Below are 26939 nucleotides of genomic sequence, written 5' to 3' on the forward strand. Positions count from 1 at the left end.
AGACAATGCATCAGCCACTGAATTATCGATCCCTGGAACATGCACAGCAGTCACAAAACAGTTAATGCATAAACAATTCAGGACCAGGTGCCGCAATAAGTGCACAACTGGGGGAGAAGGCGCAGTGTTATTATTGATGGCCTGAACCACCCCCAGATTGTCACAATGGAAACGCACGCGGCAGTCCCTGAATTCCTCACCCCATAGCTCAACTGCTAGCACGATGGGAAACAATTCCAACGCCGCTAAATTGCGAATTAAACCTTCCACCTTCCTCGGCGACGGCCACTCCCCGACGCTCCACCTTCCCTGATAAAAAACCCCAAAAAAACCCACATTGGTGAACAGTTCCATATCAGGGTTCAACACAACCAGAGAGAGCGGCCATTATAGTTGGCCAGAAAGGAGTCCCACACCATCAGATCAGCTTTGTGCTCCTGCGCCAGCCAAATAAAATGATGCAGGGCCTGAACAAGGGCCGTGGCCGCTGCTAGACGCCTGCAAAAAACACGCCCCCTTGGCATGATGCAAGCAAAATTCAACTTGCCAAGGAGGGATTGCAGGGCTCGAAGCTGTATCTTCTTTACCTGCAATGCCCCGGCCACTTCAAACTCTCCAGTTTGTCCAAAGGCAAATGGCACTCCATCGTCATGGTATCTATAACTATCCCCAAAAAACACAACTCGGTGGCTGGACCTTCAGTCGTGTCAGGGGCCAATGGGGCCCCGAAGACTTCGAAAAGCTGCTGAACTGTAGCCAACAGGGAAGCACACACAAGGTTATCTGCAGGCCCTATACACAAGAAATCATCCAAGTAATGGATGACGGATGACAAGCCTGCAACATCTCGGACCACCCATTCTAAAAAAAAGCTGAACTGAGCAAACAAGTAACAAGAAATACCACACCCCATGGACAAACATCTGTCGACAAAAAACGTACCCTGCCACAATATCCCAACAAATGGCAGCAATCAGGATGAACTAGCAAGAGGTAAAAAACCGCCTCTATATCAGTTTTTGCCAACAATGCCCCCTTGCCAAAACGTTGAACCCAGGCGACTGCCAAATCAAAAGACGTGTAAGACACCGTGCAAAGGCCCGGATCAATGGAGTCATTAACCGATCCCCCACGCGGGTGGGACAAATGGTGAATGAGCCGAAAGGAGATATAACTAGATCAGGTAGTGGTGGCCGTTCAAATGGGCCAGCCATATGCTCCAGCGTAACTTGCTTGAGCAACTTCTCTGTCACGATGCCAGCATGCTCCCTTGCCGACTTCAAATTATCTGCCACAGGAGGCACCACCCGGCGTTGACTATTCAACCTAAAACCCTCGGTAAACCCCAACTCCAGAAACCTGGCAGTCTTCTGATAAGGATAGCGCCTTAGAAAGAGAACCATCCTTCCTACCCTCACTGGCATCTTCCCTTTTTCCAGTATCTCCCCCTTTTCCGCATCCCTGCTTGAAGCACCGAGACTGTGAGTGTGAACCCCCGCAACACATATGTCGGAATAGACATTTTGCCCCAAATTTGCAAGTGCCCACATTAAATTGGCAGCAGAAACACATGCAATTTCCGGCCGGTAATCCCGCAGTTGCCGAACCACCGGCCCCACCATGAAAGGGAGACAAAGGACTCCATGGAGATGATATTAGCTTTATCCAAAGACTAATGCCCTTATGGTCCCACCGTATTGCCTGAATTGCTCATCATAGTGCAACCAAGCGGTGCCCCCACATACCCCTTGGAATCGAGGAAGCAAAAAAGGGGAACAGTTTTCCGGCACCTTTTCACCGATAACACTCGCCAAAATCTCAAACGCCTGCAACCAGTTTGCAAACGTACACGGGATTAACCAGTATCTCCATTTCTCCTCTTCTTCCTTCTTGCTCTCGTCGGGCTTAACTTTGTCTAAGTTAAACTTCTCCAAAGGCAACATGGAGAAAATTTCGACATACTCCCCTTTCCAAATGCGATCTTTTACCTCAGTCTTCAAGTGAACGCCCAAAGGCCCCTCAAAACAGACATAGACCTCGCATTTTGCGGCATCCGCCAGTCGCACACCGTCTACCCCCACTGTCGTCTTACCAGTCGCCGCTGCCTCCCCGACCGGCACAGTTATCATAGCCACTGCTGGCGATGGCTGGGCTTGCCGCCGCCAACCCAGAGCCTTGAGCCGCGGAATTATGGGCAGCCGCCCACCCCGCCACCGGAGAAGCATCAGCCGCCAGCTGTGCGCCAGCCTCACAATGTGCCAATACCTCCCGCAGACCCGCCAGCAACGTTTGTGCCAGCCCCACATCTTGCGGCCCAGCTACCCCAGGGGACAGGGGAACCTGACCGTGATGCACCCCACCAGAGCCAACCCCCTGCTGTACCGGCACCCCCAACCCCACACACAGAACCCCCTTGTCAAGAGCAGGTTAGGGAGAAGAGAGAACAGAAAAGACCTTACCTGGCTGCTGCTGCCCCACCGGGCATCCAGCCGTATGTCCTGCTCCACGTGTCACCTCTGGCACCTCATCTTCATCCCGCTCGATCAATTCTCCCTCTGACAAACTGTCTTGGGAACTCCCGGCCTCCCTCAGATCCGCTTCTGTATGCCGCAGGTCAGGATTCCCCATAGCCACAGAGCACCCAGCAGTGATGACCTCACTGCGCGCCGTACTCTTCCATTCCCCCCGCTCATCGTTGTTTCCATGCTGAGCCCTAGGCTGGGCAGGTGAAGCCCGTCTGGCCGCTGATCTGGACTGTACCTCGGCAAAGTCCCTCCGATGGCGCTGCGCTGCCCCATCCGGTCTTCTCCTCTCTTACCCGTCAGGATTACAGGCCCTGGCCGTTTCATGCAAATGGCCATCACCCACCGAGGCATCTCTCCCCCGCCCAGCCGCCCTCAGTTCGGGTGGTGAACCCACCGAGGCGGCCGCCTCCCATCTGTCCTCAGCCTCAGGGTAGTGGGAGTCAGGCCTGGCTGAAATACTGCCCCCCCCACGTCCACTGTGTGTGGGGAGGCCCACCGACCGCTGCACAGGCCGCAGCAGGCTTGCGCTTGGCCTGCGGGGTCGGAAGTCCCTGATCTTGGCTCCCAGCCCCATCCCTAATTACTGGCTGCCCCTGGACTGTAGCACTCAGGAGGCCTCGAGCTCCTGGTACGTGTCTGAGATGGAGGAGGGGGGCCGGCGGTCTCGCTGGACGAGGCCTGGCTGGGGCCCTGCAACATGCTGGTGACCGTAGTCTGTAGCCAGCCTGCACCCAGCTCTGCCATCTCCTCCCGGAGCTCAGAAAATAAGGCATCCAAATCCCCCATGATACCTGCCACTACCACTACTATACGGGGACTGGAACTACCGCTATCACAGAGGTAAGGGAAAAGCTCCTGCTTCTCCCGAATAATGGCGCCGACTGATCTTCTGTGCGTCGACTCCCCCCCAACAGACGATCTCTGCCCACCAGCCTGCCTCCTAACCCCTCTCCATTCCACTACCCAATCTCAGCCTCCGCCTCACAGTCCCCTCCCCCCATCATGCTGGCCCTCCCCCTAGTGCCTATCTCTGGGCCATTACTGACATGGCAGACATAAATAATGGTGTCTGCTGAGAAGTGTCTTATTAGATCAGTGTTTCACAACTCCAGTCTTCAAGGTGCCCCAACAGGTCATGTTTTCAGGCTTACCATTATTTTGCTGGTGATTTGATATGTTTCATTGCCTTAGTAATTACCACAGCCATTTCATCTGAGGGAAATCCTGAAAACATGACCTGTTAAGACGTCTTGAGGACTGGAGTTGAGAAACACTGTATTAGATAACTGATGATTTCAAGTTGATGTAATCCACATAAATAGGGACATATGAGATGTTTCAAAGAATACCAGGCAGATAAGTGTCACTTAATGAAGGACTATCAATTAGGACACAGTACCTGTTGGATACCCGCATGTTATGCCACGTACACACGTCCATACTTTTCAACATCAAAAGTCCGATGGAACAATTCCGGCAGACCATTCGATCGTGTGTGGGCTGCAGCGGACTTTTGATTTGCAAAAGTCTGACAGACTTTAGAAATGGAACATGTTTCAAATTTTTCCGCCAGAACTCCGCCGGACCCAGTTCCTACCGAGAAATCCGCTCGTGTGTGTGCTAGTCCGATGGACAAAAACCGACGCGAGGGCAGCTATTGGCTACTGGCTATGAACTTCCTTATTCTAGTCCAGTCGTACGTCATCACGTTCAAATCCGTCGGACTTTGGTGTGATTGTGTGTGGCCAAGTCCGTTCATTCGGAGAGTCCGTCAAAACTCTGTCAGAACTCTGTCAGAACTCCGTCAGAACTCCGTCGAAAGTCTGTCGGACCTAAGTCCGGTCGTGTGTACGCGGCATTAGTGTCCTTATGGTATCCAATAAGCCTGAACTAAACAAAACAAAAAAATCCTTCCAGCTCCAATATTATTAGAGCTTAACCTCAGTGATATCTCAAAATGTATCTATACCTTTTAAGACAAGATACCAAAATCAATCTGATACACTCATCCAATGGGCCAATAGGAGCCAAAACCTGTATCATGCTCAAAAAAGATTGCCTATTAACTAAAAATGTACGCATCCATATACTGGAGGAGGCCCCTTTACATAACCATAGATAGCGCCACATGGACTAAAAATAAAAATTAGCAGTGTATAGCTGGTCATATATATATCATATGGGCTTATAAATAATAATGTATTTGTAATATTTTTGGTTCAAATAATGTACGCCCCCATTTTCTTATGTGAGATGTATAGCCACATTAGGATAATTTTTTAAATCATACCATGGTTTTTGTTTTCCCTAAAATTCAGTAGTAACCTTTTGCAGGATAGGTGGGCTCTTGTAATAAAGTGCAAGAATGCACAGCATACGTGCACTTTTTGGCACACTAACCCTATAGTTTGCCCTCCTCCAGCTGTGCTACATCCACACATCCCCCACATTTCTCTATTCATAGCATGGACATTTACTGACACTTTTCTTCTGGCCCAGCCAATAGACAGACATTGATGAGGCACATGTGGCTCCATTACATACAGGGGCCAGGAATGAGACAGAGGTGTGGACTTTTTGATGTACTAGGTCTGACGGAACGAATCCGCTGGACAATTCAATCGTGTGTGGGCTTCATTGAACCTTTGCTGTCTAAAAATCAGACAGACTTTAGATTTAAAACATGTTTCAAATCTTTCCGACGGACTCGAGTCCAGACAAAAACAGATGCTAGGGCAGCTATTGGCTACTGGCTATGAACTTCCTTATTCTAGTCCAGTTGTATGTCATCACGTTCGAATCCGTTGGACTTTTGTGTGCTTGTGTGTGGCCAAGTCCGTTCATTCAGAAAGTCAGTCGGAACTCAGCCGAAAGTCCGTCGGGAAGACCGCCGGACCTAGTCCGTAGAAAAGTCCGGTTGTGTGTATGCGGCATAAGAGATAGTAAAAGATTTTTTGGCTTTGTATGTCTCTTCTGCCCAAAAAAAAAAACTGTACCCTATAGCAATTTAGTTTCACTTTAAGGACTCTGGACTAGGCATTTACATTTAAAGAGACTCTGTTACCAGATCATTTCTACAAAATAATTCTCATAAGATTATATATGCATTTATTGTATTTTAATGCGTATTTTTACAAGTCTCACTTGTGTAAATATTCAAAACTCTGAGACCTATGCTGGGGACCACCATTTTGGATGTGATGGCAGCAGTCTCAACAGACTCAGAGCTGTCATTGAAGTGATACTGTATAGTATTCACATTTATTTAATCTCCAGGAGCTACTGTAGGGGTGGATTTACTACCTTGCTTAGGAAATGTGATCAAGCTCTCCTGATTTTCATCCTTCAATTATGTGCAAGCAAAAATGCATTTTTTTTTTTCAATTCTCCTTGCATCTGTTTTGGTATTCTTTACAAAGCGAAGCTTTACCACAAGGTTGTCCATCCATTTGACCTTCCTGGGCCACATTGTAAGAAGAGGAATTGTCTTGGGCTGCCCATAAAATACACTAACAATAAGATCCCTTTCACACTGAGGCGCTATAGTGCTAAAAATAGTGCCTGTAAAGCGCCTCTCCTGTCTCTCCAGTGTGAAAGTCTGAGTGCTTTCCCACTGGAGCAGTGCTCTTGCAGGATGCTCAAAAAAGTCCTGCTAGCAACCGCTCCTACAGCACCCCTGCCCTTTTAACACTTTTTCAGCTGCTAGCAGAGGTTAAAAGCACCCTGCTAGCGGACGAAAAGCGCCGCTAAAACTATGGTAAAGCGCCACTAATAATAGCAATGCTTTACCGCCGACACCCAGGTGGCTTAGTGTGAAAGTGCCCTAAGGACAGCTGATGAGCAGAAAAAGTCGTATCTGAAAAGTAAAAGGCAGATCACAAACAAACAATATCTGATATAGATAATGTACCTATTTGAATAATTAGACTTTTTTTGTAATTTTATTTATTATAAAAGTAAAAGAGGGCAACATAAAAATTGTACAATATTTGACACTGTTTTTGATAAACAAATGCACCAGTATCTGGTTTGATGGATGTAGTAGCAACTCTCAATGAATTATCAAAGTGCTCATCAGTTATATTTTGGTTCTAATCAGTGGCGGCTGGTTGGTCGAGTCACCCACATCCCCTGCCCCCCCCCCCCTTCTCTGGTCTCTGGCTCCCCTCCTCTTCTGCATCATGATGGCTTCCATCGTGCATCTCCCTCCTCTTCCTCCTAGGTGTCCAATAGGACCGCCTGTCCTTTCAACAAATCGGGTGATGGTTCTCACAACCCGCTTCCCGATTGGCAGGGAGGAGGGTCAGTGTGGCAATAGTGAATATTCATTCGCTATTGTCACACAACCGGGTGCTCTGCCCCCTGAGTCCTACCTTTTTTGAAGACTGTTAGAGCCTCTGGTTCTAATCACGTGCTTCAAACCAACTCCCCCCACTGGAATCCATGCATGTAGATCAGGGGGCCGGACGCATAGATGGTGGGGCGCCCATGCCACTGGTTCTTTAGACACTCCCAGAATAGGAAAGGGCTATGATGTGCAAGGAAAGAGGGGGCTGTGTTAGGTAACTGAAGGTCCTCTTGAAGGACTCATATTTTCTAGCACATTGTAAGTGAAAAAAGTTACAGAAAGGAAAACAATACAAACAAATATTTAAAATGATTGATTTCGCTGTGCTTTGATTTTTTTTAAATTGGTGACAGAATCAATCTGGAAAGAAGTCCAGGCAGGAGATGATTTGGTAGAGATTAAAACTATAGTAGTTTATTGGTAAGGTAGCAAAGATGTGAGAGATGTTTTTTCAGCAAATATGGCTTGATTTTGAAATTTGATGTGGAAGGCGAAGAAAACAGAATACATACATATACATTTTTATACTTTTTTATCATCATTAATCTGTTTCTTTGCAGCTGTGTAAATTTCAGCCCCAGATAAAGAAAAAAAACCTAGATTTCTTATTTTCTTTGTTGCAGAACACAGCAATTGATATTGCTGCTATTTGAAATATTGTTAAGGAAGGAGATGGCAATTCATCTACTGTACAACAGAAACACAGTCATTTTGTCAGGGGGTTCGTGGCTATGATGAAGTACTGCAATCTCATGGGGTGTAAAGAAACAATGCGTCAGCACATCAAAGCATCACCATACTTGGATCTTCCTTCTCATGAAATGTACCGAACAATGCTATCTCTTACAAATGTAATCCTGTAAAGTAAGGTCTCCAGTAAGGAACTTTAAGTTCAGAATTTGGGATCTCAGTCCAAGAAAGGTTAGTATAAGAAACATTCCCACCTTACTCCCCCCCCCCCCCCCCTTCTTTTTTTTCTATTCAATATGTGTTTTGATGTTGGTTGTTTTATGCCATGTTACTTGACATAGAGGGTCTTTGTAAAAAGTGACTGGAGCATTTATGTGGTGGAGTTTCTAGTACTGAAATTATAAGGCCCCTTAAGTTTATAAGCTAAGGAGATAATAGGAAGGAAATTATTTCCAAAGCTAATTTGGGTGAATACATTGATAAACTGAGTAAACCTAAATTAAATATGCTGTGGAGGGGACTGCCATTATGAGAAAATATATATATAGTCTTTAATCTGTTTATAAGATTGAAAACAAAATGTATTTTAACCACTGGGCACTTAAACCCCCTTAATAACCAGCCAATTTTCAGATTTCGGTGCTCTCCTATTTTGAATGACAATTACTCAGTCATGCAACACTGTACCTATATGACATTTTTCTCCTTTTTTCACACAAATAGAGCTTTCTTTTGGTGGTATTTAATCACCGCAGTTTAAAAAAATAAATTGTGCTATAAAAGAAAAAAGACTGAAAATTCTGTAAAAAAATTATTTTTTCTTTGTTTCTGGTATAAAATTTAGCAAATTAGTAATTTTTCTTCATAAATTGTGGCCAAAATTTATACTATTACATATCTTTGGTAAAAATAAGTACACATTGGTGTATATTATTTGGTCTGTGTGAAAGTTATAGAGTCCACAAACTATGGTGCCAATAACTAAAAATTGATCACACCTGATGTATTGATGGCCTGTCTCATTTCTTGAGACCCTAACATGCCAGATAAGTACAAATACCCCCAAAATGACCCCTTTTTGGAAAGAAGACATTCCAAGGTATTTAGTAAGAGGCATGGTGAGTTTTTTGAAGTTGTAATTTTTTCCCACAATTCTTTGTAAAATCAAGATTTTTTTTTCCTTTTTTTTTTTTTTTTTTTCACAAAATTGTCATATTATCAGGTTATTTCTCACACACAGCATATGCATACCACAAATTACACCCCAAAACACATTCTGCTATTACTCCGGAGTTTGGCGAATCCATATGTGTGAGACTTTTACACAGAGTGGCCACATGCAGGGAGCACCATCAGGCGTTCTGGAGCACCCAGGACAATTCTGACATTTCTCTCCTACATGTAAAAATCATAATTTATTTGCTAGAAAATTACATAGAACCCCAAAACATCATATGTTTTTTTTTAGCAAAGATCCTAGAGAATACAATGGCGGTCGTTGCAACTTTTTATCTCGCATTGGTATTTGGGCAGCAATTTTTCGAATGCTTTTTTTTGGAAAAAAAAACAGTTTTGTGCTTTAAAAAAAACAAACAATAAAGTTAGCCCAATGTTTTTGCATAATGTGAAAGATGAAGTTACGCTGAGTAAATAGATACCTAACATGTCACCTTTCAAAATTGCACACGCTCGTGGATTGACGCCAAACTTCGCTACTTAAAAATCTCCTTCAGACATCCCGGATGTCATATGACGGCCGGCGGGCGGGAAGTGCTTAAAAATGCATTTTTTTTTTAACACAAAGTTGTCCATTTATACAATATTTCTAACACATAGCATGTATTCAAAAATGACAAAATAGATTATCCTACTCCTCCTGAGTACAGCGATACCACATGTGTGAGACTTCCACAGCCTGACCACATACAGAGGCAGAGTACAGCCGAGCATGGCCGAGTATGTCTGGGTATGGTTGGGTATGGCTGAGCATGGCCGAGCATGGCTGGGTATCACAGAGTATTGCAGGGTATCACCGAGTATGGCCGGGTATTGCAGGGTATCACCGAGTATGGCTGGGTATCGCCGAGTATGGCTGGGTATTGCACAGTATGGCTGCGTATTGCAGAGTATGGCTGGGTATTGCTGGATATGGCAGGTTATTGCTGGGTATGGCAGTTTATGGCAGAGTTTTGGCAGGGTATTGCAGAGTATTGGCAGGGTATTGCAGAGTATTGGCAGGGTATTGCAGAGTATTGGCAGGGTATTGCAGAATATTGGCAGGGTATTGCAGAGTATTGGCAGGGCTTTGCTGGGTATTGCAGAGTATTGTCAGAGTATTGCAGAGTATTGTCAGGGTATTGCAGAGTATTGGCAGGGTATTGCAGAGTATTGCAGTGTATTGCAGAGTATTGGCAGGGTATTGCAGAGTATTGCAGGGTATGGCAGAGTATTGGCAGGGCATTGCTGGGTATTGCAGAGTATTGGCAGGGTATTGCAGAGTTTTGCTTGGTATTGAAAAGTATTGGCAGGGCATGGCAGGGTTAATTGCCAGTAAGCAGCACTGTGGGCACTACAGATCTAGCCCACAGCGCTGCTGCCACCGATCTCTCTCCTCTCACACTGTACCAATCGGTACAGAGAGGGGAGGGAGGAACCGCCATCATTTAATGGAGCGATCAGTTTTCCCATGATCCATGATGTGCCGGGTCCTGTGGACCCGGCGGTCACGGATGTTCTCGAGTGCGCGCCCCAGGGGGCACGCAAGAGCGCAATTCTGGGAGGACATCATAGCACGCCCTCCCAGAGTTAAGCAACCGCCCTGTAGCCATCATTCGGCTATGGGCTGGTTGTTAAGTGGTTAACATTGTCCTATCTGATAATGGATTAGTATTTATATTTATTCAGCTCTGAGCTACACAGCTCTGCCACACAGAAAAGCTCTGCCTGGTACAGCAGAAGACCTGATTGTACTTTGCTGAAGTAAAGAGATTGTAAACAATCACCTTGTGAAACAACCCATTCAATTTAAAACTGAAATGAAAGGCAAAACATTTGTGCATAGTTATAAAAATATATATAAATAGTGGTGGCCCGTTCATTAAGGGCACACGGCACCGCCCCCTCTATCACGTCACCCCCTATATGTATCATAGATAGATTCATGCTTAGCAATTATTATTTTTTTGCAATTTTTTTAACCACTTATCAACCAGCCCCTAGCCGAATGATGGCTACAGGGCAGTCGGAGAACTCTGGGAGGGCATACTATGACGTGCTCCCAGAATCCCGCTCTTGAGCGCTCCCTGGGGCATGCACCCAAGAACATCGGTGCATCAAGAATCACGGTAAACGCCCGCTGATATCGGCCGTTTACCACGTGATCACTCCGTCAAATGACGGAATGATCACTAGTAAACAAACCGGCGTCACGTCCGGTTCCTCTCTCCCCTCCCTGTACCTATTGGTACAGTGCAAGGGGAGAGGGGGGAGATCGGTGGCAGCAGCGCTGTAGGCTGGATGTGTAGTGCCCACAGCGCTGTTCAGTGACCATTCCAGCCAAACATACCCATCCATCCATACTGATCCATGCTCAGCATACTCATCCATCCATCCATGCTCACCCATCCATGCTCAGCATACTCATCCATCCATCCTCAGCATACTCATCCATCAATGCTCATCCATCCATACTCAGCATACTCATCCATCCATCCATGCTCACCCATCCATACACAGCCATCCATGCTCAGCATAAAAATCCATACTCGGCATACTCATCCATCCATGCTCACCCATCCATATTCATCCATCCATCCACGCTCACCCATCCATACTCATCCATACTGAGCATACTCATCCATACTCAGCATACTCATCCATCCATCCATGCTCAGCCATCCATACTCAGCATACTCATCCATCCATCCATGCTCAGCCATCCATCCACCCTCATCAATAATTACCCATACCCATCCATACTCAGCCACACCCAGAAATACCCAGCAATACTCAGCCATACTCAGCCATACCCAGCCATACTCAGCCATACCCAGCCATCCCAGCTGTACTCAATCATACTCAGCTGTACCCAGCCATCCCATCTATAACCATCCATACTCTGCCATACCCAGCAATACCCAGCCATACTCTGCAGTACTCAGCCATACTCAGCCATCCCATCTATACCCATACATACTCAAGCCATACTCAGCAATACTCAGCCATACTCAGTCGTACCCAGCTGTACTCAGTCATACTGAGTCGTACCCAGCCATCCCATCTATACCCATCCATACTCAGTCATACTCAGCCATACCCAGCCATCCCATCTATGCCCATCCATACTCAGCCATACCCAGCAATACCCAGCAATACTCAGCCAAAACCAGCCATACACAGTCATCCCAGCCGTACTCCGTCATACCCAGCCATCCCATCTATGCCCATCCATACTCAGCCATGCTCAGCAATACCCAGCCATACTCAGCAATACCCAGCCATCCCCAGCCATACTCAGCCGTACTCTGCCGTACCCAGCCATACTCAGTCGTGCTCAGCCATCCCATCTATACCCAGCCATACTCAGCTGTACCTGGCCATAATCAGCCATACTCATTCATGCTCATCCATCCCTATCCATGGCTCATCCATCCCTATCCATGGCTCATCCATCCCCATCCATGGCTCATCCATCCCCATTCATACTTATCCATGCCACATCATTTTTCATCCATGCCACGTCCATGCCATTACAATGCCTCAGAAAAGTGTAATAGGTAGTCAAATTAGATTAGAATAGAAACGTATTTCCCCAGAACACCTGATGGTGCTCCCTGCATGTTGGGCCTCTCTATGTGGCCACGCTGTGGAAAAGTTTCACACATGTGATATTGCCGTACTCAGGAGGAGTAGGAAAATCTATTTTGGGGTGTAATTTTTGTAATGTACATGCTATGTGTTAGAAACATTGTGTAAATCGACAACGTTGTGTAAAAAAAATTGCGTTTTCATTTTCTTTACACATTTTCCAAAAACTTGTAGAAAAAAATGATATGTTCAAAAGACTCAATATGCACCATATATTATACATTCGGTTGTTTTCTTTCCAAAATGGGGTAATTTTTGGGGCGTTTCCATTGTCCTGGTTCACCAGGCCTTCAAATGTGTAAGCGGTAGTCAAGAAATGATATGTGTAATTTATGCTCCAAGAATGCCTGATGGCGCTCCCTGCATGTTAGGCCTCTGTATGTGGCCACGCTGTGTAAAAGACTCACACATGTAGTATCGCCATACTCAGGAGGAATAGTAGAATGTGTTTTGGGGTGTAATTTGTGCTATGCACATGCTGTGTGTGAGAAATGACCTGCTAATATAACAATTTTGTTTAAAAAAATAAAAATAAAAAATCTTGATTGAGGGAAAAAATTACAACTTCAAAAAACTCACCATGCCTTTTACTAAATACCTTGGAATGTCTACTTTCCAAAAAGGGATCATTTGGGGGGTATTTGTTCTTTCCTGGCTTGTTAGGGTCTCAAGAAATGAGATAGGCTGTCATTAATTCATGTGTGATCAATTTTCAGAGATTGGCACCATAGCTTACCAAAGATATGTAGTGGTATACATTTCGGCCAAATTATATGAAGCAAAATTACTAATTTGCTAAATTTTATAACAGAAACAATGCATTTTTTTACAGAATTTTTGGTCTTTTTTCTTTTATAGCGCAAAAAATATAAAATCCAGCAGTGATTAAATACCACCAAAAGAAAGCTCTATTTGTGTGAAAAAAAAGAACAAACATTTCATATAGGTACAGTGTTGCATGACTGAGTAATTGTCATTCAAAATGTGAGAGCACCGAAAGCTGAAAATTGGTCTGGTTAGGAAGGGGGTTTAGGTGCCCAGTGAGTAAGTGGTTAATTAAGGCTTGCACCTTGTACAGTTTAGGATTTCATGTCATCTGTGCCAAGTCTTGCCACAAAGAGTTAATCCAGCTCTGAGCAGTCCTCTTATCGTTTTTCAGTGAGATAAAAATGGTCAGACTGAGAAATAGATGTCCATTTCTCCCCCTTGCTGTGAGTGACAAGTGATTTACATATCTCATGCATGTGTGAGAGAGAGGCATTCTGTGTACATTCTGTGTACTTCAGATCCCCTCCTCCTTTCCTCTCTAGCTCTCTCAGGAATGGCTGCTTCACACCTCAGCATGATTGAGCATGCTGAAGTCATGTGGTGACTTTCTTGGGTTTTGACTGGATGTTAGTGATCATGGGGCATAATCCACAAGACTAGCAGAAGTTCAGTGTAAGGAATATGGATGCCTGACCAAGGGGAGTGTAGAGGTGGGTGGGGAGTCTGATATCACAGCTCCACCCACAGAATCTGTAGTTTTTCGGGTCTCATAACAGACAGAGGGGAGACATTTGACAGGTAAGGATACATGCAGGAGGCATGTATATGTTTATAGATGGATGAAAGTCGATTTACATCCACTTTAAGTAACACTTAAAGGTCTTGTCCCTCCTCTCGCCTGGGACTAGCAAAGGAAAGAAGAAGCAGTAGACTGATGAGCTCATATTTCTGTCACTCTGCTCTTTGCTCCTATCTAAATGTTTTTTGTTAGTACATGATGTACTGTCTCATTGTGCTACTTCTTTCATTCTGCTGTATAGTGGATTGTAGGAAGCTGATACCATGTCAAGTTAGGCACTTACATTGCTTGCATTCAACAAATTACATTTAATGATCTATTAACCCCTTGGCGCCAGCTCCCGCTGCCCCTTAGAATGCCGAGAGGTGGAATGGGGCTTTTGATTAGGTGACCACTGTGACAGCCAATCATGGCCGTCACATGGTCAAGTCACTGTGCTGCACTGTGCGCATTCTCTGTACAGCTCTATTGGGACTAATGCATGCAAACTTGCGACCTATGCCACATATTTGCGTGTGCTGTGTGGCAATAGGTTAATGAGTACAGAACTAGTCATTTGTACTTTTTCTTTATGCCTGGAATTTAGCTTTACCCGTTATCCCCATTTTGTTGAGCAGGAAAATCTTCTCCTGGTCAGTTATATATTGCTCTGTTTCAAATGCTGCTTTATGCATTGCTATACTTTCTTAGACCCAGCCACACAGTATGATTACCTGCTGATTTGGCACCATTTACAGGCAGCTTAATAAGACACAGAACTTGAATCCAACCTTAGTTAATTGCAGTACAGAGGATGTTTTTCCAGTTTTTTTAAGTAAACTATAGGCAAAACTTTTCAGTTTGGATAAAGCAGGTGAGGGTTATAACCCCCTATCAGATTTATTTTTCAGCAGTGTCCCATTGTGAAGATTTCCCTTCACTTTCTGTCCCATACCCAAACAGTACATTAGAGGAAATTCCTGCAAATTAAGGAAATTTAAACTGACCCCTAGGCCACCAGAACTAGTGTTTCTATTGGAAGACATCCCCTCTATTAATGTTCTGGGGACAACCCAAAATGTGTGCTTTTCTTTTACTAATGATAAGGGTAAACAGGATGAATAGAAAAGGTAAGTCTTCTTAATGGGGGGGGGGGGGGGGGGCACATTATCCCTTTAAAACTAAAAATAGGTTTTGTCTTTAATTATACTTTAAGTGTAAGAAGAAAATGACTTTCCCGAGCCCTGTCTCTGTGAATAACTAACACTGACTCAGAGAGCCTGGAAGAAACTAAACAAATTAGCACTAAACATAAAGAAACAGGTGATAATACCAAAATCACATTAGAAAACAAGTTGTAGTGGTGCAAAGCCAGTTCTTAATGTCAGAATACTACAAAACTTAAAAACAATACAACCTAGTGCCAGGGCCGCTGATAGAAATCATGGGGCCCCGTACAGCCTACCTGACGGGGCCCCCTTCAGCTCCACACCTGGCCCCACCCATGGTCCCTCCTTCAGCCCCGCCCTGTCCCAGCCCCTCCCCAGACCCCGCCTTGAAACAAAGTGCAGGTTTGTCTACAAGTGATAGGCATGGCTGGCACTGTCTGCAGCACATTATGGCATTGGCGGCACTGTCTGTAGCACATTACGGCATTGACGGCATGGGTGACACTGTAGCACATTACGGCATTGGCGGCACAGGTGGCACTGTCTCTGCAGGCAGCACATGCGTTATGGGCCATAAAGCATGTGCTACCGGCACACAGTGCCGCCAATGCTGTAACGTGCTGCAAACAGTGCCAGCCGTGACACTAATGGCATAACGCATGTGCTACTTGCTGACAGTGCACCCATGCCGCCAATGACATATTGTGCTGCAGACAGTGCCACCCATGCCGCCAATGGCATAATGCCATTGGCAGCATGGATTGCACTGTCTCTGCAGGCATCACATGCGTTAAGACATTAGCGTCATGGGTGGCACTGTCTGCAGCACAATGTGGCATTGGCAGCATGGGTGGCACTGTCTGCAGGCAGCACATGTCTTATGGGCCATAACGCATGTGCTACCTGCAGACAGTGCCACCCATGCCACCAATGCCATATTCTGCTGCAGACAGTGCCACCCATGCTGCTGATACCATAATGTATATACGCTGCTGCATCAGTAGTAGATCTTGAATTCCCCCCCCAAGCAAGCACGCACCTGTGTCATTTTTAGCTGGGCTCCATGAGGCACTTCTTCCCTGATCCTGCTGCGCTGCTGCCTGGACTGGAGTGTCCAACTGTCCACAAATGATTCCATTCAGATGCGATCATGTCAGCTACTTATTTTTTGTGTTCTGCCAGTCTGCCACCGCCGCTCGCCTCACTGACACTTCTCGCAAGAGGAGGCGGAGGAATCACTCCACAGCGCCAAGGGGGACAGCACGATAGAGGACGCACTGGCTGGGACTTGAGCCACAGCCAGCATGAAGAGCGGGTGCAGAAGAGGTATTCTTCCACACCCGAAATAGAGGAAATAGTCCCTCCCCTGCCGCCACCTAGTCTGCAGACAGCTATCTGCAGAAATTTTTTTTTTTAAATAACCGGGGGGTGGTGGGGGCTATTTGGTTGGTAGTTGAGCCGGATCGGCCATGGCTGGAGGATTTTTTATTTTTTATTTTTTATTATTTATCTGCTCAGCTTGCCCGGGCCCCCCTGCTGGCCGGGCCCGGTACAACAGGGCCAGTCGTACTGGTCTATCAGCGGCCCTGCCTAGTGCAGTTCAGTACAACACAGACAAATTATAAGAAAATGGGGCGGAACGTGTTCTGGACACATGGACACTGGTATATGGATTCCACTTCTTGTAGTTACTCCTGATATCTATTGTGTCTAAGTTCGGTAATTTGAGGTAAGCTTCTGTGAAAAGAAGTTAGGCAATAATATGAGCTGAATAACACAAACATTTCTTTCAAATTTTCAAAGATTTTTTCAATTTTTTTCCCCCATAAAAAGTGTCCTTTTATGAAGCAGTGAAATCTATTCACTGCTTCATTCTCTGGCATTCACAGAGGAGATCTTTCTCCTCTGTATGCCAGTTTATAAAGCGGAGTAGATCGCTTCACCCTTGGAGGAGTGAAGCGATCTACAAACGCTTCTAACACTGGAGAACGGCCCCTAATACTGGAATCTCGTGAGACTTTACGAGATTACAGTACTAGAAATTCACCGATACACAGAAATGTCAATTTATTAAGCAGTGATAAATTATCACAGCTCAATATACTGACACACAGTGTGATTAATGTTAGTAAAAGAAAGCGTCCCCCTACATAATATATACATGTATACACACACAGACATTATATATACATATACACATTATATATATATATATATATATATATATATATATATATATATATATGTATGTATACACATAAATATGACAGGGGGACATGGTTACAGTGTTGGGGGGTCTGACCGAGGCATAAGGAAGTTAATTATCTTCCTCTTTCCTCCTCAGATCCCCCCACATTCTCTCTTCACTCCCCGATTCTACACCTCTGAGCTGGTGAATCGGGGAGTGTGAATTCTGACACAGATCGCCAGTGAAGCGCTGAGATCCCAGCTTCATAAACTGGCCGTTACTGTGTCATTCAATGAGTATTCTCAGTGTGTGGAGATAATCGGCGGGAGAACAAGTTCAAACACTTCTCCCCCTGATTATCTCTGGTTTATAAACTGTTTATGGGCTGTGATCAGCGGCGATCCTCTGGATCTCCACTGATCACTGCTTCATAAACGGACACCTAAGTTGAATTATTCACTTATACTGCAATACCCATATGTATAGTGTGCCATGAATATCTTTACAACAACATTACAATAAATACAATGCAGATTGTCATGTGATCACACGGTGGTTAAAGATTTAACTTTTTTTTTTTCTTTTTTTTTTTTCTTTTTTTTTTTTTTTTTTGCATGATTATGACAAATGACATTACTTAACACCCAGGGCTGAAAAAAGATTAATCTTACCTGCAATAAAATGAAAACTCTTGGAGGGCTTATCATTAAAAATGACCACATAAATCAATAGGGCAATTATGTCAGCATTACCAAAGTACATAATCATTTTGGGGGGGGGGGGGGGGGGGATCTAATGCATGACATGAATAAAATTTGTTTTTTTACAAGCACAGAGCCTAGATAACATAGTCTTGGACTGCCAAACATTAATGAGCCTCTGTTGTTTACATTGGTAGTGCAATAATGGATTTGAAAGCCCACTATGCTGTTGTGTACGTAGCCTATTTGACACTCAGGTAGTGTGCATCTGCAAACCATGTGGATAATAACAGCATGCTAATAAAAAAAATAAATAAAATAAATTACATATATATATATATATATATATATATGGGGGTCTTTCGCCAAGTGGGGGATTTCAATAAGTGGAAGCACTTCTGACTCTGCACTTATTAACTGACTATCTGATTATCTGACTGTCTCATCTGAGAATCTCTTCTCTCACCCTACAGGTATGTGCTAACTGAACCATCTCCACCCAAAAACTGAAACACTGCTATCTGCTTTCATGTTTGTCTTTAAAAATGCTGGTATGTGCTAACTGAACCATCTCCACCCAAAAACTGAAACACTGCTATCTGCTTTCATGTTTGTCTTTAAAAATGCTGGTATGTGCTAACTGAACCATCTCCACCCAAAAACTGAAACACTGCTATCTGCTTTCATGTTTGTCTTTAAAAATGCTGGTATGTGCTAACTGAACCATCTCCACCCAAAAACTGAAACACTGCTATCTGCTTTCATGTTTGTCTTTAAAAATGCTGGTATGTGCTAACTGAACCATCTCCACCCAAAAACTGAAACACTGCTATCTGCTTTCATGTTTGTCTTTAAAAATGCTGGTATGTGCTAACTGAACCATCTCCACCCAAAAACTGAAACACTGCTATCTGCTTTCATGTTTGTCTTTAAAAATGCTGGTATGTGCTAACTGAACCATCTCCACCCAAAAACTGAAACACTGCTATCTGCTTTCATGTTTGTCTTTAAAAATGCTGGTATGTGCTAACTGAACCATCTCCACCCAAAAACTGAAACACTGCTATCTGCTTTCATGTTTGTCTTTAAAAATGCTGGTATGTGCTAACTGAACCATCTCCACCCAAAAACTGAAACACTGCTATCTGCTTTCATGTTTGTCTTTAAAAATGCTGGTATGTGCTAACTGAACCATCTCCACCCAAAAACTGAAACACTGCTATCTGCTTTCATGTTTGTCTTTAAAAATGCTGGTATGTGCTAACTGAACCATCTCCACCCAAAAACTGAAACACTGCTATCTGCTTTCATGTCTGTCTTTAAAAATGCTGGTATGTGCTAACTGAACCATCTCCACCCAAAAACTGAAACACTGCTATCTGCTTTCATGTTTGTCTTTAAAAATGCTGGTATGTGCTAACTGAACCATCTCCACCCAAAAACTGAAACACTGCTATCTGCTTTCATGTTTGTCTTTAAAAATGCTGGTATGTGCTAACTGAACCATCTCCACCCAAAAACTGAAACACTGCTATCTGCTTTCATGTTTGTCTTTAAAAATGCTGGTATGTGCTAACTGAACCATCTCCACCCAAAAACTGAAACACTGCTATCTGCTTTCATGTCTGTCTTTAAAAATGCTGGTATGTGCTAACTGAACCATCTCCACCCAAAAACTGAAACACTGCTATCTGCTTTCATGTTTGTCTTTAAAAATGCTGGTATGTGCTAACTGAACCATCTCCACCCAAAAACTGAAACACTGCTATCTGCTTTCATGTTTGTCTTTAAAAATGCTGGTATGTTTTCTTTGCTCAACAGTCTGTATCCCTGTCCAAATCACAATGCTTTATTATCTGCCTTGTCTTACCCAAAATTATGGCCCCTCTAACTTTAGTGCCCTCTTTCTAGCCTGTTTCTGAAGTTAGAATTTAGCCCTGTTAACCATCCAAGCTTTATTGCCTCCTGATTGATAATTGAAATCCACCCACACCCCACCCCTATCAGTATAAAGCTAACCTTCACTTTGGGGGAAGCTAATGCTGGGGGTCTTTCGCCAAGTGGGGGATTTCAATAAGTGGAAGCACTTCTGACTCTGCACTTATTAACTGACTATCTGATTATCTGACTGTCTCATCTGAGAATCTCTTCTCTCACCCTACAGGTATGTGCTAACTGAACCATCTCCACCCAAAAACTGAAACACTGCTATCTGCTTTCATGTTTGTCTTTAAAAATGCTGGTATGTGCTAACTGAACCATCTCCACCCAAAAACTGAAACACTGCTATCTGCTTTCATGTTTGTCTTTAAAAATGCTGGTATGTGCTAACTGAACCATCTCCACCCAAAAACTGAAACACTGCTATCTGCTTTCATGTTTGTCTTTAAAAATGCTGGTATGTGCTAACTGAACCATCTCCACCCAAAAACTGAAACACTGCTATCTGCTTTCATGTTTGTCTTTAAAAATGCTGGTATGTGCTAACTGAACCATCTCCACCCAAAAACTGAAACACTGCTATCTGCTTTCATGTTTGTCTTTAAAAATGCTGGTATGTGCTAACTGAACCATCTCCACCCAAAAACTGAAACACTGCTATCTGCTTTCATGTTTGTCTTTAAAAATGCTGGTATGTGCTAACTGAACCATCTCCACCCAAAAACTGAAACACTGCTATCTGCTTTCATGTTTGTCTTTAAAAATGCTGGTATGTGCTAACTGAACCATCTCCACCCAAAAACTGAAACACTGCTATCTGCTTTCATGTTTGTCTTTAAAAATGCTGGTATGTGCTAACTGAACCATCTCCACCCAAAAACTGAAACACTGCTATCTGCTTTCATGTTTGTCTTTAAAAATGCTGGTATGTGCTAACTGAACCATCTCCACCCAAAAACTGAAACACTGCTATCTGCTTTCATGTTTGTCTTTAAAAATGCTGGTATGTTTTCTTTGCTCAACAGTCTGTATCCCTGTCCAAATCACAATGCTTTATTATCTGCCTTGTCTTACCCAAAATTATGGCCCCTCTAACTTTAGTGCCCTCTTTCTAGCCTGTTTCTGAAGTTAGAATTTAGCCCTGTTAACCATCCAAGCTTTATTGCCTCCTGATTGATAATTGAAATCCACCCACACCCCACCCCTATCAGTATAAAGCTAACCTTCACTTTGGGGGAAGCTAATGCTGGGGGTCTTTCGCCAAGTGGGGGATTTCAATAAGTGGAAGCACTTCTGACTCTGCACTTATTAACTGACTATCTGATTATCTGACTGTCTCATCTGAGAATCTCTTCTCTCACCCTACAGGTATGTGCTAACTGAACCATCTCCACCCAAAAACTGAAACACTGCTATCTGCTTTCATGTTTGTCTTTAAAAATGCTGGTATGTGCTAACTGAACCATCTCCACCCAAAAACTGAAACACTGCTATCTGCTTTCATGTTTGTCTTTAAAAATGCTGGTATGTGCTAACTGAACCATCTCCACCCAAAAACTGAAACACTGCTATCTGCTTTCATGTTTGTCTTTAAAAATGCTGGTATGTGCTAACTGAACCATCTCCACCCAAAAACTGAAACACTGCTATCTGCTTTCATGTTTGTCTTTAAAAATGCTGGTATGTGCTAACTGAACCATCTCCACCCAAAAACTGAAACACTGCTATCTGCTTTCATGTTTGTCTTTAAAAATGCTGGTATGTTTTCTTTGCTCAACAGTCTGTATCCCTGTCCAAATCACAATGCTTTATTATCTGCCTTGTCTTACCCAAAATTATGGCCCCTCTAACTTTAGTGCCCTCTTTCTAGCCTGTTTCTGAAGTTAGAATTTAGCCCTGTTAACCATCCAAGCTTTATTGCCTCCTGATTGATAATTGAAATCCACCCACACCCCACCCCTATCAGTATAAAGCTAACCTTCACTTTGGGGGAAGCTAATGCTGGGGGTCTTTCGCCAAGTGGGGGATTTCAATAAGTGGAAGCACTTCTGACTCTGCACTTATTAACTGACTATCTGATTATCTGACTGTCTCATCTGAGAATCTCTTCTCTCACCCTACAGGTATGTGCTAACTGAACCATCTCCACCCAAAAACTGAAACACTGCTATCTGCTTTCATGTTTGTCTTTAAAAATGCTGGTATGTGCTAACTGAACCATCTCCACCCAAAAACTGAAACACTGCTATCTGCTTTCATGTTTGTCTTTAAAAATGCTGGTATGTGCTAACTGAACCATCTCCACCCAAAAACTGAAACACTGCTATCTGCTTTCATGTTTGTCTTTAAAAATGCTGGTATGTGCTAACTGAACCATCTCCACCCAAAAACTGAAACACTGCTATCTGCTTTCATGTTTGTCTTTAAAAATGCTGGTATGTGCTAACTGAACCATCTCCACCCAAAAACTGAAACACTGCTATCTGCTTTCATGTTTGTCTTTAAAAATGCTGGTATGTGCTAACTGAACCATCTCCACCCAAAAACTGAAACACTGCTATCTGCTTTCATGTTTGTCTTTAAAAATGCTGGTATGTGCTAACTGAACCATCTCCACCCAAAAACTGAAACACTGCTATCTGCTTTCATGTTTGTCTTTAAAAAATGCTGGTATGTGCTAACTGAACCATCTCCACCCAAAAACTGAAACACTGCTATCTGCTTTCATGTTTGTCTTTAAAAATGCTGGTATGTGCTAACTGAACCATCTCCACCCAAAAACTGAAACACTGCTATCTGCTTTCATGTTTGTCTTTAAAAATGCTGGTATGTTTTCTTTGCTCAACAGTCTGTATCCCTGTCCAAATCACAATGCTTTATTATCTGCCTTGTCTTACCCAAAATTATGGCCCCTCTAACTTTAGTGCCCTCTTTCTAGCCTGTTTCTGAAGTTAGAATTTAGCCCTGTTAACCATCCAAGCTTTATTGCCTCCTGATTGATAATTGAAATCCACCCACACCCCACCCCTATCAGTATAAAGCTAACCTTCACTTTGGGGGAAGCTAATGCTGGGGGTCTTTCGCCAAGTGGGGGATTTCAATAAGTGGAAGCACTTCTGACTCTGCACTTATTAACTGACTATCTGATTATCTGACTGTCTCATCTGAGAATCTCTTCTCTCACCCTACAGGTATGTGCTAACTGAACCATCTCCACCCAAAAACTGAAACACTGCTATCTGCTTTCATGTTTGTCTTTAAAAATGCTGGTATGTGCTAACTGAACCATCTCCACCCAAAAACTGAAACACTGCTATCTGCTTTCATGTTTGTCTTTAAAAATGCTGGTATGTGCTAACTGAACCATCTCCACCCAAAAACTGAAACACTGCTATCTGCTTTCATGTTTGTCTTTAAAAATGCTGGTATGTGCTAACTGAACCATCTCCACCCAAAAACTGAAACACTGCTATCTGCTTTCATGTTTGTCTTTAAAAATGCTGGTATGTGCTAACTGAACCATCTCCACCCAAAAACTGAAACACTGCTATCTGCTTTCATGTTTGTCTTTAAAAATGCTGGTATGTGCTAACTGAACCATCTCCACCCAAAAACTGAAACACTGCTATCTGCTTTCATGTTTGTCTTTAAAAATGCTGGTATGTTTTCTTTGCTCAACAGTCTGTATCCCTGTCCAAATCACAATGCTTTATTATCTGCCTTGTCTTACCCAAAATTATGGCCCCTCTAACTTTAGTGCCCTCTTTCTAGCCTGTTTCTGAAGTTAGAATTTAGCCCTGTTAACCATCCAAGCTTTATTGCCTCCTGATTGATAATTGAAATCCACCCACACCCCACCCCTATCAGTATAAAGCTAACCTTCACTTTGGGGGAAGCTAATGCTGGGGGTCTTTCGCCAAGTGGGGGATTTCAATAAGTGGAAGCACTTCTGACTCTGCACTTATTAACTGACTATCTGATTATCTGACTGTCTCATCTGAGAATCTCTTCTCTCACCCTACAGGTATGTGCTAACTGAACCATCTCCACCCAAAAACTGAAACACTGCTATCTGCTTTCATGTTTGTCTTTAAAAATGCTGGTATGTGCTAACTGAACCATCTCCACCCAAAAACTGAAACACTGCTATCTGCTTTCATGTTTGTCTTTAAAAATGCTGGTATGTTTTCTTTGCTCAACAGTCTGTATCCCTGTCCAAATCACAATGCTTTATTATCTGCCTTGTCTTACCCAAAATTATGGCCCCTCTAACTTTAGTGCCCTCTTTCTAGCCTGTTTCTGAAGTTAGAATTTAGCCCTGTTAACCATCCAAGCTTTATTGCCTCCTGATTGATAATTGAAATCCACCCACACCCCACCCCTATCAGTATAAAGCTAACCTTCACTTTGGGGGAAGCTAATGCTGGGGGTCTTTCGCCAAGTGGGGGATTTCAATAAGTGGAAGCACTTCTGACTCTGCACTTATTAACTGACTATCTGATTATCTGACTGTCTCATCTGAGAATCTCTTCTCTCACCCTACAGGTATGTGCTAACTGAACCATCTCCACCCAAAAACTGAAACACTGCTATCTGCTTTCATGTTTGTCTTTAAAAATGCTGGTATGTGCTAACTGAACCATCTCCACCCAAAAACTGAAACACTGCTATCTGCTTTCATGTTTGTCTTTAAAAATGCTGGTATGTGCTAACTGAACCATCTCCACCCAAAAACTGAAACACTGCTATCTGCTTTCATGTTTGTCTTTAAAAAATGCTGGTATGTGCTAACTGAACCATCTCCACCCAAAAACTGAAACACTGCTATCTGCTTTCATGTTTGTCTTTAAAAATGCTGGTATGTGCTAACTGAACCATCTCCACCCAAAAACTGAAACACTGCTATCTGCTTTCATGTTTGTCTTTAAAAATGCTGGTATGTTTTCTTTGCTCAACAGTCTGTATCCCTGTCCAAATCACAATGCTTTATTATCTGCCTTGTCTTACCCAAAATTATGGCCCCTCTAACTTTAGTGCCCTCTTTCTAGCCTGTTTCTGAAGTTAGAATTTAGCCCTGTTAACCATCCAAGCTTTATTGCCTCCTGATTGATAATTGAAATCCACCCACACCCCACCCCTATCAGTATAAAGCTAACCTTCACTTTGGGGGAAGCTAATGCTGGGGGTCTTTCGCCAAGTGGGGGATTTCAATAAGTGGAAGCACTTCTGACTCTGCACTTATTAACTGACTATCTGATTATCTGACTGTCTCATCTGAGAATCTCTTCTCTCACCCTACAGGTATGTGCTAACTGAACCATCTCCACCCAAAAACTGAAACACTGCTATCTGCTTTCATGTTTGTCTTTAAAAATGCTGGTATGTGCTAACTGAACCATCTCCACCCAAAAACTGAAACACTGCTATCTGCTTTCATGTTTGTCTTTAAAAATGCTGGTATGTGCTAACTGAACCATCTCCACCCAAAAACTGAAACACTGCTATCTGCTTTCATGTTTGTCTTTAAAAATGCTGGTATGTTTTCTTTGCTCAACAGTCTGTATCCCTGTCCAAATCACAATGCTTTATTATCTGCCTTGTCTTACCCAAAATTATGGCCCCTCTAACTTTAGTGCCCTCTTTCTAGCCTGTTTCTGAAGTTAGAATTTAGCCCTGTTAACCATCCAAGCTTTATTGCCTCCTGATTGATAATTGAAATCCACCCACACCCCACCCCTATCAGTATAAAGCTAACCTTCACTTTGGGGGAAGCTAATGCTGGGGGTCTTTCGCCAAGTGGGGGATTTCAATAAGTGGAAGCACTTCTGACTCTGCACTTATTAACTGACTATCTGATTATCTGACTGTCTCATCTGAGAATCTCTTCTCTCACCCTACAGGTATGTGCTAACTGAACCATCTCCACCCAAAAACTGAAACACTGCTATCTGCTTTCATGTTTGTCTTTAAAAATGCTGGTATGTGCTAACTGAACCATCTCCACCCAAAAACTGAAACACTGCTATCTGCTTTCATGTTTGTCTTTAAAAATGCTGGTATGTGCTAACTGAACCATCTCCACCCAAAAACTGAAACACTGCTATCTGCTTTCATGTTTGTCTTTAAAAATGCTGGTATGTGCTAACTGAACCATCTCCACCCAAAAACTGAAACACTGCTATCTGCTTTCATGTTTGTCTTTAAAAATGCTGGTATGTGCTAACTGAACCATCTCCACCCAAAAACTGAAACACTGCTATCTGCTTTCATGTTTGTCTTTAAAAATGCTGGTATGTGCTAACTGAACCATCTCCACCCAAAAACTGAAACACTGCTATCTGCTTTCATGTTTGTCTTTAAAAATGCTGGTATGTTTTCTTTGCTCAACAGTCTGTATCCCTGTCCAAATCACAATGCTTTATTATCTGCCTTGTCTTACCCAAAATTATGGCCCCTCTAACTTTAGTGCCCTCTTTCTAGCCTGTTTCTGAAGTTAGAATTTAGCCCTGTTAACCATCCAAGCTTTATTGCCTCCTGATTGATAATTGAAATCCACCCACACCCCACCCCTATCAGTATAAAGCTAACCTTCACTTTGGGGGAAGCTAATGCTGGGGGTCTTTCGCCAAGTGGGGGATTTCAATAAGTGGAAGCACTTCTGACTCTGCACTTATTAACTGACTATCTGATTATCTGACTGTCTCATCTGAGAATCTCTTCTCTCACCCTACAGGTATGTGCTAACTGAACCATCTCCACCCAAAAACTGAAACACTGCTATCTGCTTTCATGTTTGTCTTTAAAAATGCTGGTATGTGCTAACTGAACCATCTCCACCCAAAAACTGAAACACTGCTATCTGCTTTCATGTTTGTCTTTAAAAATGCTGGTATGTTTTCTTTGCTCAACAGTCTGTATCCCTGTCCAAATCACAATGCTTTATTATCTGCCTTGTCTTACCCAAA

Source organism: Lithobates pipiens, unplaced genomic scaffold (genome assembly GCF_037356315.1).
Source record: "Lithobates pipiens isolate NorthernLeopardFrog02 unplaced genomic scaffold, aLitPip1_a1.2 Scaffold_18, whole genome shotgun sequence".
Lineage (NCBI taxonomy): Eukaryota > Metazoa > Chordata > Amphibia > Anura > Ranidae > Lithobates > Lithobates pipiens.